Source organism: Protopterus annectens, chromosome 1.part1 (genome assembly GCF_019279795.1).
Source record: "Protopterus annectens isolate FY-2018-M chromosome 1.part1, PAN1.0, whole genome shotgun sequence".
NCBI classification, from domain to species: domain Eukaryota; kingdom Metazoa; phylum Chordata; order Ceratodontiformes; family Protopteridae; genus Protopterus; species Protopterus annectens.
Window position 1 is genome coordinate 1,607,120,806 of NC_056726.1, and position 18,848 is coordinate 1,607,139,653.

General features: G+C 39.8%; 1 protein-coding gene across 1 annotated transcript in view; it reads left to right on the forward strand.

The window, feature by feature from the left end:
- Positions 1-18,848, forward strand: part of MANEAL (mannosidase endo-alpha like) — a 443,635-nt gene that overhangs the window by 231,320 nt on the left and 193,467 nt on the right. The window lies entirely within an intron of this gene.

Genomic DNA, 18,848 nt, shown 5'->3' on the forward strand with positions numbered 1-18,848 from the left:
CATTCTGAACAAGCACAACAGTGTCTTCAGATGTAATGAGGTGCTTAATTTGATGTTATTCTTCAGATGAAAGGAAGATGAAGTAACCGCAGCTGATATCTATCTTAGAATGTCACCAGTCCTCTAGACCACACCAAGATTCTGCAGCTTTGTCACATATTCCATTCTGTCATACTATACATGGATCAAAACCTGGAGTATTAGCATGAAAGTCTTCTTTTTGACAGTTTTAGTTTCAGATGATTGTTCTTCAACCACTTGTGGATATAGTCCAAATCATCCACTGTAAAATTTAGAAATTTCAGATGTTCCTGAAGGAAAGAGATGTGCAGCTGTGGAGTATCAACATATGTTTGACATGCAGGCCCCTCCTTCTAATAATCTGTTCTAACCTAAAATTGTGTCTGATGAATAACAGTGGAATCAAGATGGATCTCTGCAATACTGAACACACCAGCTAGTGCCTAGAACTCCCGGTATGGGTAGAAGGCAGACCTTTCAAAAAAAGTAACAAAAATAAAATGGTAAGATCATATCTGATTCAACAGAATCTCATGGTCCGCTGTGTTGGAAGCTTCGTAAAGATTAAGAAGGACCATTGTGGAGGTGAAACATTGCACAACGAGAGAGCATTTTCAGTATTGCAGAGTTGTCAGTCTGAATTAAAAAAAGACTGAGGAAGTTACATTCCCTTTCTAAAAGAAAAATGGGTTGAATATAAACAACATTTTTTCTGTGACTTTGCATAGAAGCAGTTTGTTAAATATAGGGAGTTGGTTATTGGGAAGGTTAGTACTCTAGGATTTCTGTCTTGGGACTGGTATCATCAGAATCTCCTTCAATAAATTATGGAATACCCCAGCCCTCAGTAATCTAAAAAATAGATAGACTCAAGATCTCTAGGCAGGCCATGATGAGTCTAGATTGACAGGGATCCAAATGGTAAGATATAAATTTCACGCTCAAAACCTGGATCACAAACTCCTCATAATTCGGAATCTGAAAATCACATCAAATGCGATTAGTAATCCTAAAAGGAAGAATCACAACAATATCCATGAAAGTAGTGTGAAGTGTATTATGTTTAACTTTATCTGCAAAACACTGAGTGTCTGCCTGATAGTTGGAGAATAAAATGCCTTCTGAGTGGAATTGCAGGTTAGGCTGCACAGCCTGTCCGCCACAGGAAAAAGTGCGGCTGGCCTACTAGATGCAGCTGGAGCTCGCTAGACAAGAATGTTGCTTTATAATGAGAGATCTTGTCGCAGTAATGTGCATAAATCTCAACAAAAACAAGCACATCTTCCATGAGACATTTAACCCTCACTGACGTTCTGCCCTTTGCACATCAAACTCAAGGATGCAAAACTCATATACTAGAGGCCATGGTATAAGTAATACCATTGTTGTACCATGTTATTATGCCCTGGCCAAAATCATCCTTAGTAGTGGCCATATGACCTTTAGTATTCCCTGAAAAGAGGTCACTATTCTAGTGGGAGTAACCCAGTGAATAAAGGGTAAATAAATTGAAACAAAATATAAACAAATAAAATAAATACCTTCTACTGCCTGATGGAAATTGGATGCATATGAAGGGGGCAGTAAAATCAAGGGTAATGATCACAGCTTATTTAAGTCTGGATCAACAGCACACGACTGTCCACATGCTGAAATATTGTTTTCCTATGGTCTTCGGTCCCGAGTATGAGATGTACCGCAACACTGATAAACTGCATTGGTATACTTCACAGTAATTATGAGAGCATTCATTCTAATGTATGTGCTTCTGTTACTCAGCAAACAATACTTAGCTGGCAGTCAGACATATGTGACAATTATCTGAAGTCACTTTTCAATTTCATGTTATCAGGTTCAGAATTGTAATGCTGTGCATGTCTTATACTAACTTTTTTTTTGGGTTTCTTGAACTTTAAACTTTGATGCATAGATGTTTGCTTAATAGTATGTCCTAACTCTTAATGTTAATTATTTGTGAAGCTTGCTCAAGAAACAGAATAAGAGGAAATTATGAAAAAGAAAAGCAAAGCAGACAGTTATCAAAGAAATAACATGACACATCATAAGGAAAAAAATGTGCATTTCATAACTAGTCTTGCCTGGAGAAAAATAGAGAAAAAACACATTTTACAAAGTCTCAGACTGTTTCTGTGCTCGGATATTAAAAGCTCCATTGCATGGGTAAGTTTGTTCTTGTAAGGTACTTGACAAGAAATTGGCTGTTGGCTGTTGTGAACTTGGGGGGAGCAGTTTAAAATACTAAGGTAAGTATTCCATGGTCTGAGAACTGCCACTTTCTCAATTAATAAATGTTGACTTGCTACTCCTAAGTATATGTATAGCATAACATTGGAATTCATACTGCAACAGTATTGTGGATCTAGATGTACTAAGCATGAATAGTAGGGGGCTCAGACTGGGGGTGTTCCCATGTAATTATTGTGCTAGAGTCTTTCTCATTTTATCTTTTCACACATTACTGTGGCGACCCCTAACCCGGAAAAGCTGAAAGACAAGAGAGACCTTTTAGCATTCCTGCTAAGGCATGTAGATTAGCAGGTGCCTACCTGAACAGTTCTTAAATCAAGGCACCCCAATTCCCTACTGAATTAATCTTTTTGTCAATATTCATTTAGCATTCATAAGCCATCACATACTTGCACTGTTTCACTGATGAACTTTTCACCATAAAACTGTGAACAGCTGTAATATACTTCCTGCTGCATTTAGAGACTCAATAAATGTAGCAACATTGTCTGAACTGGGAAAGATATTTATTAAAAGCAATAATGTTTTGGGTCAATCCTTTCCTTTTGGTTATTGGCTCAAAATATTATTGCCTTTCATAAATATTTTCCGGTTTTATTATTTTAGACAATTCTCTTTTGACTGAACTCACAGTGCTTATTTTAAACATTAGGATTTATCACTCGAGTGAAAAACACTTTGGCTAAGGTGACTGCTCTGTGAACTTGACAACATCATGCAGTCTGCATTAATTTACTAGCTGCACGGTTTTACAGCCATTTATTTATGTTGGACAGAACCAGAAATGCCTTCCTTTCAGTACTTTATGACTGCAGTGCTGGCACTATTTTTCCAGATGTGTTTGTGCCTAGGATAGGACAGTAGGCAAGAAAAAGACACATTGGTGATAAAGCTGTACACTTTCTAGATGCAGCATTTAAAAATATTAGTGTAGAATGCTTATTTGGAACATCAAAAGTGCATTAAAAGAAAAAACAATCTTAATGAATTCTGAATTTCAGTTTGGACTCACAACTGACGAGCATGATGAAATTATCAGTGTTTATTTTGATTACATCTGCATTGCAGTGATTTTGTATTTTGCTAAATTAGATAAAATCACGTTAACTTGTATTAACTGGAATTCTGCCTGCTATATCCTTACATAATGGTAGTATAGTAATGTAATGTACCTAATCAAAACAAATTATAACTATCCCCACTCAGGAACTGATGGCACTCCACAGTTTGTGACTTAACTCATTCTGGCAGCACTTAGACTACCTAACCAACCTGGGCAAACACCCTTCCATTCAGCAGTCTAGAATTGGAGTAATCACAATCTTGTTTTTCCATCTAATTAGTGATTGGTTTCTCTTGACACCCATCTTGCAGCCTAACATTAACGGGCGGTGCCTTCTCCTACCCCCAGCAATGATCAGTGTCTTGCTCCCTGCATACCTGTTTTTTCCAGTTATGCCCTACCAGCCTGCACCAGCAAGTTAATGATGGGGCATTAAGGCACCTTCCCTGCAGGAGGACAGAACTAGACCTCTCAGCCATACCTAACTGACAGGACATTTACTTGTTCCTTCCACCTCCTCAAAATGTCTGCTGTGTATGTCGCTTACTAGTGTGGATCCCTGCATCCATGTGGTACTATCTCCATAGTCAGAATATACCTCACCATGCACTTAGCAGAAAACTCTTCCTCTGCTGATGGGATGCATAATGGTTCTGTTGAGGAGATATGCCTCAGAACTAATGTGGTAAGCAGTCTGGTGCATCAGGCAAAAGTCCACAGAAATATTGTCCAGTGCAGACTCAGTTTTTCACTTCTATATAGCCTGCCCAGACTTTCTTTACCTGGCCATCACATCAGAAGAAAAAAGATCAGCAACATAGATAAGATTTATTCATGAATCCTGGCCTAAAAAAAAAGCAAAAAAACAAAAAATGCTGTACTCTGTAAATATAAGATTTGCAGACACAACTATCCTGTGTAGGGAATCATGGGAAGAAGGCGTAGTTTCTATAAAGTGGAGTGCCCCTGCCTCTGCATGAAATTCTGCAGAGGGCGATTGATAAAAAAAATACCCAGAGAGGTAGAAAGTAAGATGGGAGGCAATCAGTCCAGATTCAGATCACAATGTAGCACAACTGACTCAATGTTTGCAGTGAGATGGACAGCTAGAGGTGACGAAAGATTCCAACTTGGCATTCCAAGACTTGGAGAAAACACATGACAAGGTTCAAAGAAAGCTGCTTTGGGCATTCTGTAGTGGTGTAAAGTCCCAAACACTTTGGTAGAATTTGTGCAGGCTATGTACAAGGACCCAATGACTCAAGTACGAACAGTGTTTGGACTCACAGAGGGGTTCCAAGTGGGAATGAGTGTGCATCAGGGTTCAATTCCGTGCTCAGTGCTGTTCATACTGGTGACTGACTACTTTAACAAACAGGTTGGAGGGGATAGATCAACATAGTTGCTGTATGCAGAAAATGTGGCATTACAGGCAGGCACTGAACAAGAACTTCAGCAAAGAATAGGGGAATGGAATGCAAAACTGAAAGCACATGGGATGAAACTGAGTACAGATAAAACAGTTGTAATGTCAGCTAATGGAGGAAACTGGAAGAAGATGAGAACTGAGATAGAAGGGAAAATAGTGGAACAGGTTAACAGGTTGAAGCGTCTGGGAGGAGAGGTTGAAGAGAAGGGAAGTTTGAATGAGGAGGTCAGAGCTATAATCAGAGTGGCTGCTGCAGTCTGGCATGGAGTGTCAGGTGTATTGTGTGACAGAAGAATAACAAAGAATCTGAAAAGTAAGGTGTACAAAACACTGGTGAGGCAAGTGGTTTTGTATGATACAGAAACCTAGTCAGTAAAGGCATAGCAGTTGAGGAAGCTACAGGTGATGGAGATGAAATGCTTGTGACAAGTGGTTGGATGCACACTGTGAGACAGTCAAAGAAATAAGGACATCAGAGCAGAAGCCTAGTAACTCCAATTTGCAGTGGTCAACGATAACAGATTATGGTGGTTCAGGCACATGAAACCACGAAACACTATACCAGCCAGGAAAAATAAAAAAATGAACCACAAAGCTGAGAATGGGGAAACAGATATTTTACTATATAAAAGACTCATAAAAATATACAAAAGTAAGTGGTTCAGGCACATGCAAGAAAGCAGAAGACAATCTGGTGAAGAAGACTTGCGGCCGGCAGGAAGAAGATGAGAGGAATTGAGGGTGGCTAGAGAAGAGATGGATGGGTTCTGTGAGAGAAGGCATCCAATAGTCAGGCATGACATTTGAAGGTAGGAGAGTTGCACTAAATTGAGAGAGATGGCGACAGCTGATGCGACACTTACCCCATGTAGAAAATTGGAAAAAGGCATTTGATGATTGTAATGAAAAGGCCATGTCCATTCACCACTATAGATGTAAGAGCTGGGAAGTTTTAGTGGTCAAGTATCATTGGGGGTGTGTGCATGAGTATATTTGAGGGTTTGCATGTGTATGTGTGTATCTGCCTAGGAAGTAGCAGATGAGGAGCTTAATGACTGTGTAGGTTAAGTAAATGTCTGTGTATGCATGGGTGAATAGATAAGTGCAATCAGGTGGGGGGGTTATGCGCATGTCTGTGTATGCATGAGTGAATAGATAAGTGCAATCAGGTGGGGAGGTTATGCGCATGTCTGTGTATGCATGGGTGACTAGATAAGTGCAATCAGGTGGGGGGTTGTGCGCATGTGTGTATGCATGGGTGAATAGATAAGTGCAATCAGGTGGGGGGGTTATGTTCATGTCTGTGTATGAATGGGTGAATAGATAAGTGCAATCAGGTGGGGGGTTATACGCATGTGTGTGCATGCATGGGTGAATAGATAAGTGCAATCAGGTGGGGGGTTATGCACATGTGTGTGTATGCATGGGTGAATAGATAAGTGCAATCAGGTGGTGGGGTTATGTGCATGTGTGTGTATGCATGGGTGAATAGGTAAGTGCAGTCACGTGGGGGGGTTATGCACATGTGTGTGTATGCATGGGTGAATAGACAAGTGCAGTCGGGTAGGGGGGTTATGCATATGTCTGTGTATGCATGGGTGAATAGATAAGTGCAATCAGGTGGGGGGTTATGCGCATGTTTGTGTATGAATGGGTGAGTAGATAAGTGCAATCAGGTGGGGGGTGGTTATGTGCATGTGTGTGTATGCATGGGTGAATAGATAAGTGCAATCAGGTGGGGGGGTTATGCGCATGTGTGTGTATGCATGGGTGAATAGATAAGTACAATCAGGTGGGGGGTTATGAGCATGTGTGTGTATGAATGTATGGTGGGTTGGTTGCAGTGGCTATTTTACCCCCACATACCCCTAGAGTAATGAGCAAAGCCTGCAATATTGGGTTGGGGGAACACTAGCCCCCTGGTTGCGTCATCTGCATGGAATGGTGGGAGTACTAGCGGCCAAGGATTAGTTCAGCTATGTGGGTTGGGGGGAGAGGGAACACTAACCACCAGGGATAACTTCTCATAGCATAATGCCACTTACATATAATGGGGAAAGGGGGAAACTCTAGACACCCAGGGATGATCTATACAGTGTGCCAAAAAGGTACTTAATTAAAAAATATACTATTAATCAGCATGCCTTAAAGGCACTAATGGTGATTCCAGCTCTTTACCCACCCAGCTTCCACAGAGAATATTAGTCCTCCTCCACCAGTAGACACCAGGGCACCATTTAAAAAAACTAAAGAATTAACAACAACAACAACAAAAGGCAACTGCAAAGAGGATAAAAGAATTCCAGCCCTCCACTCTTGCCAACATAAACTTAAGCACTAACATACAGCAGTTTTTTATGTTTTTAACATTTTGAGGCTCTCTGGCATTATTCCATGTCTGCAGTACTTCATGATGTATGAGGGGGAGGGTCAGAAAATAGTATGCATACCTGTGAACAACAGGATGAACCAAGTACAGAATGAAGGACAAAAACAGATTTAAATTATGCCTTCTACAAACTGAATGTTGCTAGTATAACAGCTTCTGCACTACCATGAATTTTCATGAAGAATATGAAGTATGAAACCGTTTGGAATTAGTGACTGACTGACTGTAATCATCCATGATTTACAAGGGCAGGTAAAAGGAGACATTGGGGACATTCTGATAACAAAGGGGCATGCATGGTTGTCTAAATATGTCTGGGAGATTGAATGGTGGGATGCATGTGCTAACGCGATTCGGCTATCACCACTGTTGGCTACTGTAATAAGCACCGATCTGCACCTGTGGTAGTTAATGCCACTATGAAGCCTCTGAATTGCAAAATACAGCATTGCAGAAACAGGCCATATTTGTACTACAGTGCTTAGTGAGAGCAGTGGGGATCTGTCTGATTCCCTGGGAGAGTTTATAAAATGAAGCTTGCAACAACACGGGACACTATTTAATGACAGTAGGAGCATAGATTAAAGGCAACTCAATCAAGTATATTTTTAAGAAAGATATTGGGTTATTAATTCATTTAAAAATAATATTTTCACTGAGGTTTTCAGACCAAGAACAACTTAGCATTGCAGATATGCAGTCATGAATTCTCATATCAGTCATTTGCAGTTTAGATTTAGTATCGGCAACTAGTCATTTCAGATACGGCAGTTGCGGAAATACCGTGTTACTCAGATCATCACATGATGTCCTTTACACTACCTTTGTGTATTACATACTTGAATAAACTTATACCTTTGTTTAGTCATAAGAGTTTATTTTATTTTTCCAGGGTTTTAAAAAGTGTCTCGCTCCGTTAGATTGGATTCTGTAGTGCATGAGGTGAGTCCAACTTTTGGTTTGGACACTTTAATAACTTTCTGTCTCGATGCCTTAGAGAACTGAATTAAATATAAAGCTACTACAAAGTCTAAAAGGTGTCTGTGGTGGAACAAAGCTATGTGTCATTTATTAAACAAGAAGAGACGTCGGTGTAGAATGTATAAAAAAAGTTTCTTACACCAGTAAACAAACAGGGCGCCAATACAGTAAACAGACAACTGAAGGAACGTATTCAAGTTAGCAAATCAAGGTATAGGTTCATTTTATCAGCTCAGAAACACAGTATGAAGAGGTGTTGTAGTTATAATTTATTTACAATAAGGGCTGTCCAATTGGCCCTATACTTAACCAGTTTCTGTTGATATGGTATAGGTTTTTTAGGTAAGATAGTCATACTTTTTCCAGTGTATGATGCAAATTTGTGCTAACTTTGGAGATTTTAACTTGATTTTATATCCCCCTCTTGTCTCTGTCCCAGATTTAGTGAAGAAATTACAAACAAGAGTTAAGAATCAAATTCCATGGGTCCTGACAACATGCATTGGTTTCTATTTTTTCCATGAAGGATTGCTTGGTTGAACCTCTAGTTACTCTTTTTAACAGTTTTTAAAGAATGGATTTGCTGCAGTAAACCAGAAATGGCTAACTGTGCTACCTATTTGTAAGGGTGGAAATAGGAACTATATTATTAGTAACTATAGACCTATCATTTTAATTTCCATTCTGGAGAAAAATATTTTGAGTATTGTTTATTCAGCTGCCTAAATAAATTAGTAGATACATAGTGTACATACAGAGCATCAAATACATGTTGCATAGAGACAGTAACCAATATGAATTTGTCACTGGACAATGTAGTAAGGGTAGTTCTTGGTCTTGAACTCTCAGTTCCTTCTATATATACAAGACCGTATGACTCCTACATATCTTCCTTTAAAAAAAATGTTTCCGTGGACAGATTTGTCATGCAACTGATTCCAAGATTGTGAAATAAATTGTGGTCTTTAGTTAGACATGCAAGACCACTATCTTGGTTTAAATGCCTTTTAGATGATTGGAATGTTACAAACCGATATTGTTAGAATACAAAGGACTCTGCATTTATAAATACTTTTTGGACCTAAACACAACCTGCATAAATGTTTTTTAATGCTGTAGTTTGTGCATGCTGCATGGGTGATACGCTTCTCTGAAAGTGTAACGTCAAAGTTGATTGTACTATATTAATAGATACAGGCAGCTTTGCACCCTACAATAGGGGATGGGAGAAACACTTTTATTTTTGAAATAATATTTCAGGCTGGATGTTTTCAACCAAAACATTCCACATTGGCTCCACTATGAAGTATCAAAAGTAAATCCACTGACAGCAAACACGTTAATCCTAAAGGATGAAGCTCACCGTCTTCAGTAAATCCCACTGTATCTTCCCACATAGGGAGACTCTGCCTGTATACCCCATGTTAATTAAATATACTAACTCCAGGGATGCATAACTGTGGGGAGAGAAGAAGCACCCTGCAAGTGGAAACACGATTAATGGACGAAGTGCAGTCTCACCTTTCTTCTGTTGTAATAGCAAAATGCAGTCAAGGAAAGAAAACATGTGAGACAAGAAGATCGGAGAGTTGGTGCTCAGTGGAATATATTTTGAACACTTGCAGGGAACCCGTCCTGACTCACATGCATGGGTACAAATTTCACAAAAGTGCAGTAAGAACACAGTACTGGGTCAGCCATGCATTAGGCCTTTAGTGTGTCTTTAGTACATTGTGAGGCAGCTGTGTGGAAACAGTATGTAATAAAAGTGCAGCAATATAACAGTCCAGTGTTATCAGTACAGGTTAAATATGCATATAAATAACGGAGAGTTGAGCAGCTCTTTAAATGCCGACTATCGTTATGTTGAGAATGGACAGACAGGAAAACCATGTATTGGAGCTTCTAAGTAGTAACACTAAGAGAATTTATTGTAGAAGATGTTGATTTATTGTTTTGTAGTGACTAAGAAACCAGATGTAACTAACGAACATGTTAATAATCCCTTCCCAGATAAAGTTTATAATTATTGGTGAATTTATGAATGCTGTCTGTTGCAGTGTTATCTCGGATTACATGAGTAGATGGTATTTATGTTGTGGAAAAGCAATTAAACATGGATGAAACGTAAATCTGAGATGTACTGAATGGCACTTTCTCATGAATTACTAGTTCAGCAGCAGTTGGAGAATTCCAGAATGGATGTGACAGACATCTTCAATTGTCAAGAGGACCTTGAAGATGAAGGCTTATAAATAGCCAAATAGGCAGCTTGAGCGTTAGACTGAATTTTTTTTTTGGTCCCCTGCACCTGTTGGCAATCTTGACCAATCCCTGTGATACTGCTCATTAAACAAAATAGAGCTGCTTGGGGTTTAATTGTCATTAAAGCAGCTGTCATGGAATTTTTGTTATTCACTTGATATTTTTCCTGTTCTCCAGGAGAATCCAGGGTATAAACAGATTGTCCTGTATGATAGCAATAAAGCCCTATCTCTAAACTTTGTCTCCTACATGTTATTGAGAGGTGATCTATGCTTGGCATACAAGGCGTCCACGATTCCAGTCCTGATGGACCTTTTGCACATCTGCAAAATAAACGGCATCAGAGCCACAACATCCAAGGATTTAAATGTTGCTTCCTACATATATAGGACATGTTGGTGAGACAGATATATGTCTCAGAGAATCCCCAAACTCTGGAACAGGCTCCCCATCCATATGAAGCAGAATCTGTCCCTAACCCTATTTAAGCGTAACCTTGAACAATGAATGGGAAATCGAAAATTCACTCTGGATCTGGCCGTCATGTCTCTGATAGACAGTGGCAGACAGTAACTTTGCCGAAGCTAACATACCCCCCACATAACCTTTAGAACTTTCCTAACTAACATACCCCCTCCTAAAAAAATGCCAATGACACAGAGGGACACAAATGGACTGGGTTGTGAAGCTAGGCTTATAAAGGCTCTAACCACACAACCTGTGAGCAGCATATGTTCACCAGGGGTAGACGTACAGTGAGTGGGTGTGGTGTGCAGCTGTCATTTCTGCATTTGTTGTAGCCCATCAAGAAAATTCCCCCATTTCGAACAGACATCCTTGCTAAGTCTCTGGCCTCCACCAAGGATACATTAGTGGGAGGCATACTCCCCAATAACTTATCCTTCATTCTTCTTCTCCCTGGAGAAGTGAGCTGGCATTTCCTCTTTATTCTATTCCCTATCTGGCTAGTTTCTCCAGCTCTTAGGTGTAGTCATGGCCCAGTCCCTCTATACCACAAAGCCATTGAATATGGAATGCACAAACAATAGGATGGCATGGGCTGTCTTTATCGGTCTCGTGGAAGTTGTGTTTACACATATTTTCAATATGAAAGACAGATGAATCAATAAACTAAGTTAATCAGCCTTTACCTGTATTTGATTGGCAGGTTTAGCACTGAGTACCCCTACATTTCCGAGTGAAATAAACATATGGCAATTTAGATATCAGGTTTCAGTAGACATTCTAATGTGGATTTGGCCTTGAGCTGTCCAAGTAGATTTATTTGCTCATGAGCAGTTTGCATTTGGGACAGATTATTATACTAGCTGAATCTGGGAAAATATAGTTTTCTGTGAATAAAACTGTTGTAGGAATAGAAACACACTGTAGTACCTGGATTTTAGTAACACTAAGAGAATGTATTGTACATGGGGGTTGATATATTATTTTTCAATGAGCTAGAAATAAGACATAACTAAGGGACATTTAAATAATTAGTTCCAGGATAAAGTTTATAATTTTGTTGAATTTGTAAATGTGTATAGTATTTCCATAGTACAGTTTTCACAGGAGCTGCATTACCCACATCCGTTATCTTTACATACCTCTCAACTGTCCAGATTTTTGCTACACATTTTTGATCTGTTTCTCATAAAATTTGTGGCTTTCAGGCAAATCACCGAAGACTGAAGCCACTAAATAATGACAAGAGATTTGAATTTCAGACTTCACATCCATCAGAAAATGTGTGCTAATGTAAAACCTCTTATTCTAGCAACTTTTTAAGTTTGTAAGTGCAATATTTGAAATGTGTCCCTATATTCAGGCCGTTGTTCCCCCATTATTTTTGGCTTTCTCAAGATTTCTTGTGCTTAGAGGTTGAGAGGTATGTATATTTGCCATCTTCTGTTTGTATATGCAGTGATTTGCCATTTAAGTTTTGCACTGGACAATCACTGTTTTCAGCACTGCCATGTTCACTAAGCTAATTTTGTGCTGTAGTCCATATTCTATTTACATCACTTAATTTGCATGTTACCTCAATTAATTAGTCTGCATTGCTTTTACAAGGTTTAGCCATGAGGCTGTCCCTTTAAGTGCTGTACACAATTTTACATGGCTAATTCTGTAAGACAGGTACTGCTAATTCTACTCTGCGTGTAATTGATCTAAGTGCTGGATCCTTCTGGTTCATTTCTTGACCACAGTTTATTTTACTGCACTGTGCTGTTACAGCAGTTTTTCCCCCTCTTCTGTTTACGTAGATTCAGAAAAAAGCATTGTTGGTAAAACACAAAATCAATCACTAAAAGTTGCCTCTGGGATTCCTTCTTATTCCATCTAAATAAACTTGTATACATTTCACATCATTATTTATGTATAGTCCTAAAAACTCTCACTTATTAAGGCCATTGCCCTTTCATTTAGCAGAACCGTTAGTAAGATCCTTGTGACAATTTTCCAATTAATCTATCAACCATGCGTTTTGGGTTGCTAGGCTGTTGAGTCTCAGAGATGATCACAGATCACCAACAGTAAAATTTATGTGCCAGTCTCAAAGGTGCCATATCTGGCCAGAAGCACAATTTAACACTTAATGCACTCTCTTTCTTCCTGTGGCTCTGTGCTTATCCACAGTGAGCAGCCGTGTTTCAAAAGATGCAAAGTAAACACCATGTTAGATAGCTGGTGTTTGCCTGAGATCAGTAATGCCAGTTCTGGGTTAAGATGAGCATTAAAATTTTGTACTTCTATATACCTAAAAAACTGAGTTTGTAATCAATGCATATTTATAGTCATAGGTATTTATATCCACTTCACTAGCTCTCTCTAATCTTCCTTGACTGCTCTTTCTACTGTCTTCTAAAATCTATTAAGCAAATTGCCTCAGAGAAACATTCTATTGCAATTGTCTTGCCTTCATGCAACTACATCATGATAAAACTGGGTTTTTGTAACCACTTACCCCAAAAACTATACTCATCTTAATGACATATTTTTTTTTATACATCGTGAAAGAGTTATGCTATACTCCTCTGACTATTGACACTGTATAACATTGTACTGCTACTTAATGCCTTGTAATAACCCTGTAATATTGCTGCTAATTTATAATGAAAATTGTATAATATGTTGGAGCTATCCCCCCCCAGGCCTCTGCTGAAAAAGGGCTCTTCAGCTCAGTCGGACAACCCTGGTCAACAAATGTAAAATAAAAATAAAATAAATTTCTCCTTTGATAAGGAATGCAACTCTACTGCATAATGTGGGTAAATTTCTGTCTGTACACCAACATTTTGCTACTTAAATGTAGTAAAGTGAACGTGTTTTCTGCTGCACCCTACCTGACTTAATGGGAAGTCTTGTCATCACAAAATTCACACCAATTTCCTTTTTAGAACATTACATTTGAATGTGGAAACATGTTTAGAATCAGACTATACTTGGCATAAAGTAAGGAACATGTTTCTGCTGAACGCTTGCTATGATTTATGACAAACTCTCATCTCCAAGTAGCCTGAAAGCTTATATTTGTCATCCTTGTCTTACAAAAGGTTTTACATAACCTGTTTTATTCATCATAAACTTTATAAGACATTTGTGGGTGTTCTAAACTGACCTCATTGCCTCTGAAGATGCTGTTAGCAGACTCCAGATTTATAATGTGCACCACAGCAACTCCATGTGCCTTATCGCAAGGGTATGTGACCTCTTTCAGAGTGGAATGACACTTGATTCCTGGAAATGTAGAATATTCTTTAGTTCTTTTTTAATCCACTTTGAAGGGCACATGTATTGATTGATCAGGTATGTGTGTCACCATAATGTAGAAAAAAATGTGAAGAATTCTGCTGCGTTAGCAGATATATAATACAAGAAAAATTATTATAGAGGTCATTCTTCTTACAGCTTAATGGCAATGCTGTGCTAATTCATTTACATCCAATGAAGTGTGTGTTATAACCAAACATGTGCTCTCCTGGGTATTTACATCACAGCGAGTGCATGTTACATTGCAAGCGTTAATGTAAATGACATTTCTTGGTTAAGAAAGGTCATCCCAGACTGTGGCCTCTGTAAAAATAATGTGTTGCAACTGTCAGCACTTTCTTTCACTGTTAGAAGAGTGCTGTGTGTCTTTAGTACTGTGTAAGCCTTCCTATCAAAGGAAATCCAATTCCACTCAAGGACTTTCTACGTATATGGTGGATTTAATTGTAAGTGTAGGTGGTTACAGAAATAGAGTACATCTTGGTGGACAGACACAGTCCAATAGGATCGCCCAAAGTACTGTTTAAAAAAAAGTCTCGCAAAACAAAAGTCAGGCTGGAGAACAAAAAACACACATATGTATGAAGGTTAAGGTTTGATAATAAACAACGAGGCATGTAAAATCTCACACACTACTGTTGTTAGACATGGGTGTTAAAAAGGAATGAGAGGATAGAATTTTTTTCTTACATGGTTAAGCTTCATTTAGAATCTGCACGGTATAGATGTATGTGAAGGAGATGATAAGGGGTGGGTCAGAAACTGCGTTTTTGTATATTTGTCGTTTTATAGGCAGACTAGAATCCTCTGATTGAAATGCTGTGTTAGAACCTGCAGATGATTGGCATTAAGGCAGTGAGTGTTAGAAAGGCTTGCAGGTACAAGAAATATGTATATTAGCAAAATAAGAACAATGTTTTGAAAGCATTTGAAGAAATTACGCTATATCCTGGCTGGATTACCTGTATATCTGGCCTTCTCCATGTTACATATAGTGACAGTTTTAGATGTAGTCCTGCTTCAAGAAGCTGGAGCAAAATATTTCGTAGAATTACAGAATGAGCATCTCCAGGTGTTTAAAATGAGAAAGCATCTGAAATCAGCAGTAAAGGTTTAGGCTTTATGGTGAGTAGACATTTCCAAGTTATCATTGCTGGAAGATAACTGGTTCCCCAAAGGGGTACTTAGCGAGATGCTTCAATTATGGAACCCTGGGACAGCTGAGGTACCAGCACAATGTCATGTGGTTCTAACTGTACAACCCCAATGTTCTTTGTGTTTCACTGTTGCAGTAATTACATTTGGGTAATCTGCTGGCAGGTTGCCCTCAGTCGGCCTGATTAACAAAGTCTTGGGTCCTGCGTCGGTTGCTGTCCCTTCTTCCATAATGTCAGGTCGTCAGGGGTATAAAACATGCAGCTGACACCATTGCATCACTCTTTCTTGCCGCACGGTGCCCGAAGCACAAGCAGTTCACAAGTGCCGGTCGGCCGACTCCTGAAATTTTCATTTTCGAGTTTCAGAACTGAAGTCTTCAACTAAAAAGCTAAGTACCCCTTTGGGGAAACTTTTTCTTGCTCCTTACCAATGTCAGTAAAAGTTAATAATTACATTACTTGTAGGAAGCAAATACCTCATAAGGATTTTCATTTGTACTGTATTCCTTGCCTAGGCCCTGACCACAACGTATCTTGCTGTCGGTTTTGTGCTAAATTTAATCAACGCACTATTAAACGTCGGTATATTTTTGCTTCTAAATATTTTGGCTCACGCTTTAATTATCCAGAAATGTCATCGGTTAGTAATCCGACTACCGGAATACCTAAAAAATGCAAAGAAAAAGACAGAGACAGGCCGTCGAGGTCCAAAACCGACGATGACGCTTCTCCTAAGCCAGTTGCCAGTTCGCCGGTACTCAGTGAGGCGCTTTTGCAGCCCCTGATACCCGCTACTTCTGATTCGCAGGCCTCTACTGAGACCCATTCGGAGTCCGGTATGGCGCGAGATGCTTCAATTATGGAACCCATGGATGTCTCTACCTTAGATGGGTCTGGAGCCGCTGTGCAGGCACCGGCTTCTGAGGGTGTTTTCAGGCCTACAGATTTGTATATTAGACCGACACCATCTTCAAAACTAAGACCAAAATCTAAATCTATGTCTAAAAAACCGACGCCTGGGCCACGTGTGCAGGCCCCTATGCCTAAAAAACAAATGATCAAAATGGCTGAAGATTTAATTACTCTGATCAGGGGTAGTCAACCCCCCCCCCCCTTCTAAGGGGCCTAGGCAAGACATTGATTATGAATCTTCTGAACAGGATTCTATTTCTTCAGACTCTTCTAATGAACAGGATTTGTCTATACCTACTTATGAGGACTCAGATGCAGAAGATTCCATTCCTTCTGCTTCTCCCCCCGAGGATTTTTCTTTTGGAGAAACTTTACATACCTTAAGGGAACATTTCCGCTGGGAAAGTCAGGATTTCTCTGAATCTAAAAAGAGACTTAGGGATTTTCTTCTTCTTCCTCGGCATAGGCCTTTGGCTATACCTCCAGTTTTAGACATTGTTGATGTTTTTTCAGAATCTAGTATGGCTCCTGATTCTCTGCTTCTGGCTCCTTGTAAGCCAGACAGATACTACAGGGTTCCTGACTCCCACAAATTCCTTTTCAAAAATCCTATTGCAGATCCTGAAACCATTTCTCAGGGTCCCAAGGGCATTAAGGCCTCTACTGCTAAAAATCCTACCCCTTCTGATAGAGATTCCAGGGCGCTGGATAGATGGGGTAAGAAGGTTTACACTTCTGCAACCTTAGCAATCAGGGCTTTAAACTGTCAGTTTCTTATGCTTAAATATCAACAGCATATCATGGGACTGCTTAAGCAGAAAATTATGTTAATTTCTGACTGTGTGAAAAATAAAGATTTACAGGATTTATTGCATTCAGCTGAACAAGTTGGAAAACATACTTTGCAATGTGGTTTTGATTCTTTGGAGGCCTCTTGCAGGGCTGCTGTAACTGGGTCTGTGCTAAGAAGGCATGCTTGGCTCAAAGAGCAAACTCTGCCTGATCATGGTAAAGCAAAATTGTTGGATGCTCCTTTACAATAGGACCGTCTCTTTTGTAATAAGGCTGAAGAAGTTTTAAAAAAGATGGAAGATAAAGCTAAATCTATGCAAACTGCGAAAGATTTCTTACAAGTGCAACCTCCAAGATTTAGTAGGCACTGGCCTACTAAGAACTGGTCCTTTCCAGTTCCGTCGGGAGCCACTCAAGTCAAACCTAGACATTCCAAAGGCTCCAGGTTTCAGTCACAAGGGACTTTTAGAACAAAACAATGGGGTGCCTCCTCCTCCAAATCTGGAAACAACAAGGCACCTCCCTATGGTAAGCAGTCTCAATGACTTCCCTTTACACTTACTAAGCACTTACCTTTTAGCTGCCCCTTTGGGGGGAAAACTGGCACTTCATGCAAGAAACTGGCAACTGATAACCCAGGACAAATGAGTTTTAAATATAGTATCCCAGGGATACAGATTTCATTTCCACACGTTGCCAATCCCAAACGGATGGCCAGACCTACCCCCAAATCAGTGGGCAGAGGCCCAGAAACAAGTATTGTCCCTCATGAACATGGGGGCTATTCAACCAGTACCAGAAGAGGAAAAGGGACAAGGTTTCTATTTAAGACTTTTCCTGGTACCCAGAAAATACAAATCATGGCGTTCCATTCTGGACTTATCTACTCTAAACACATTTCTGGACATTCCAAAATTCAAGATGCTGACTCTTCAACAATTACTTCCTATGCTAGGCAAAGATGCCTGGTTGGTAACTCTAGACTTAAAAGAGGCTTACCTGCATATTCCAATCGGGGAATCTTATAGGTTCATAGGTAGGTACTAGGCTATCGGCCCAAGGGCCTATGTAAGCCTATCCAGCAAGGTTTCATAGCTTACGCCACACAAGAAAGTTATTTTCCTGTGCCACTGTCCAGCAGAGACACAGAAGTGATCCCCGGGGTGTATTTCCTATTTCCCATCCACTCATTAAGATTTTTCTTGAAGAGTGCTAATGAAGAACTTTGCTTGACATAGATGGGTAGCTTGTTCCAGAGTATAGGAAGTCTCTGGGACAGGAATCTATCCCTCCAGCGTGTCCTGTTTATTGTGGTGACAAGGTTTAGGTCCCTAGAGCGTGTAGCTCAGAGGGATTGGGATTTCTTTAGGTGTAGCATGTCCAACAGCTGTGGGTTTGACATAGCTTTATATGTTAGGCAGAGATCACCTCGGAGTAGGCGATATGCTACGGAGTAAAGCTGGTATTTTTTGAGGTGGTCAGTGTAGGGCATTTGTTTGAGGCCAGTAATCCTCTTTGTGTGTGAGGTATTTCTGTGGCCTTTCGAGCTGCTGCAGATGTCTTGTGAGGTACATTCCAAAAGGGGCATTGTACTCTATAATGGGTCTAATGAATTACGAGTAGAGGAGAACAATGACCTCCTTTTTCCTGGATGGGAACCCTTTTATGATGAGGTGTGCCACATAGAAGGACTTCCTGACTACTGTGGCGATGTGACTATCAAAGGAGAGACTACTGTCCACCTGGGTCCCATGGTCTGTTATCACGCATTCGGTGTTAAGTAGATTGCTGCCTATG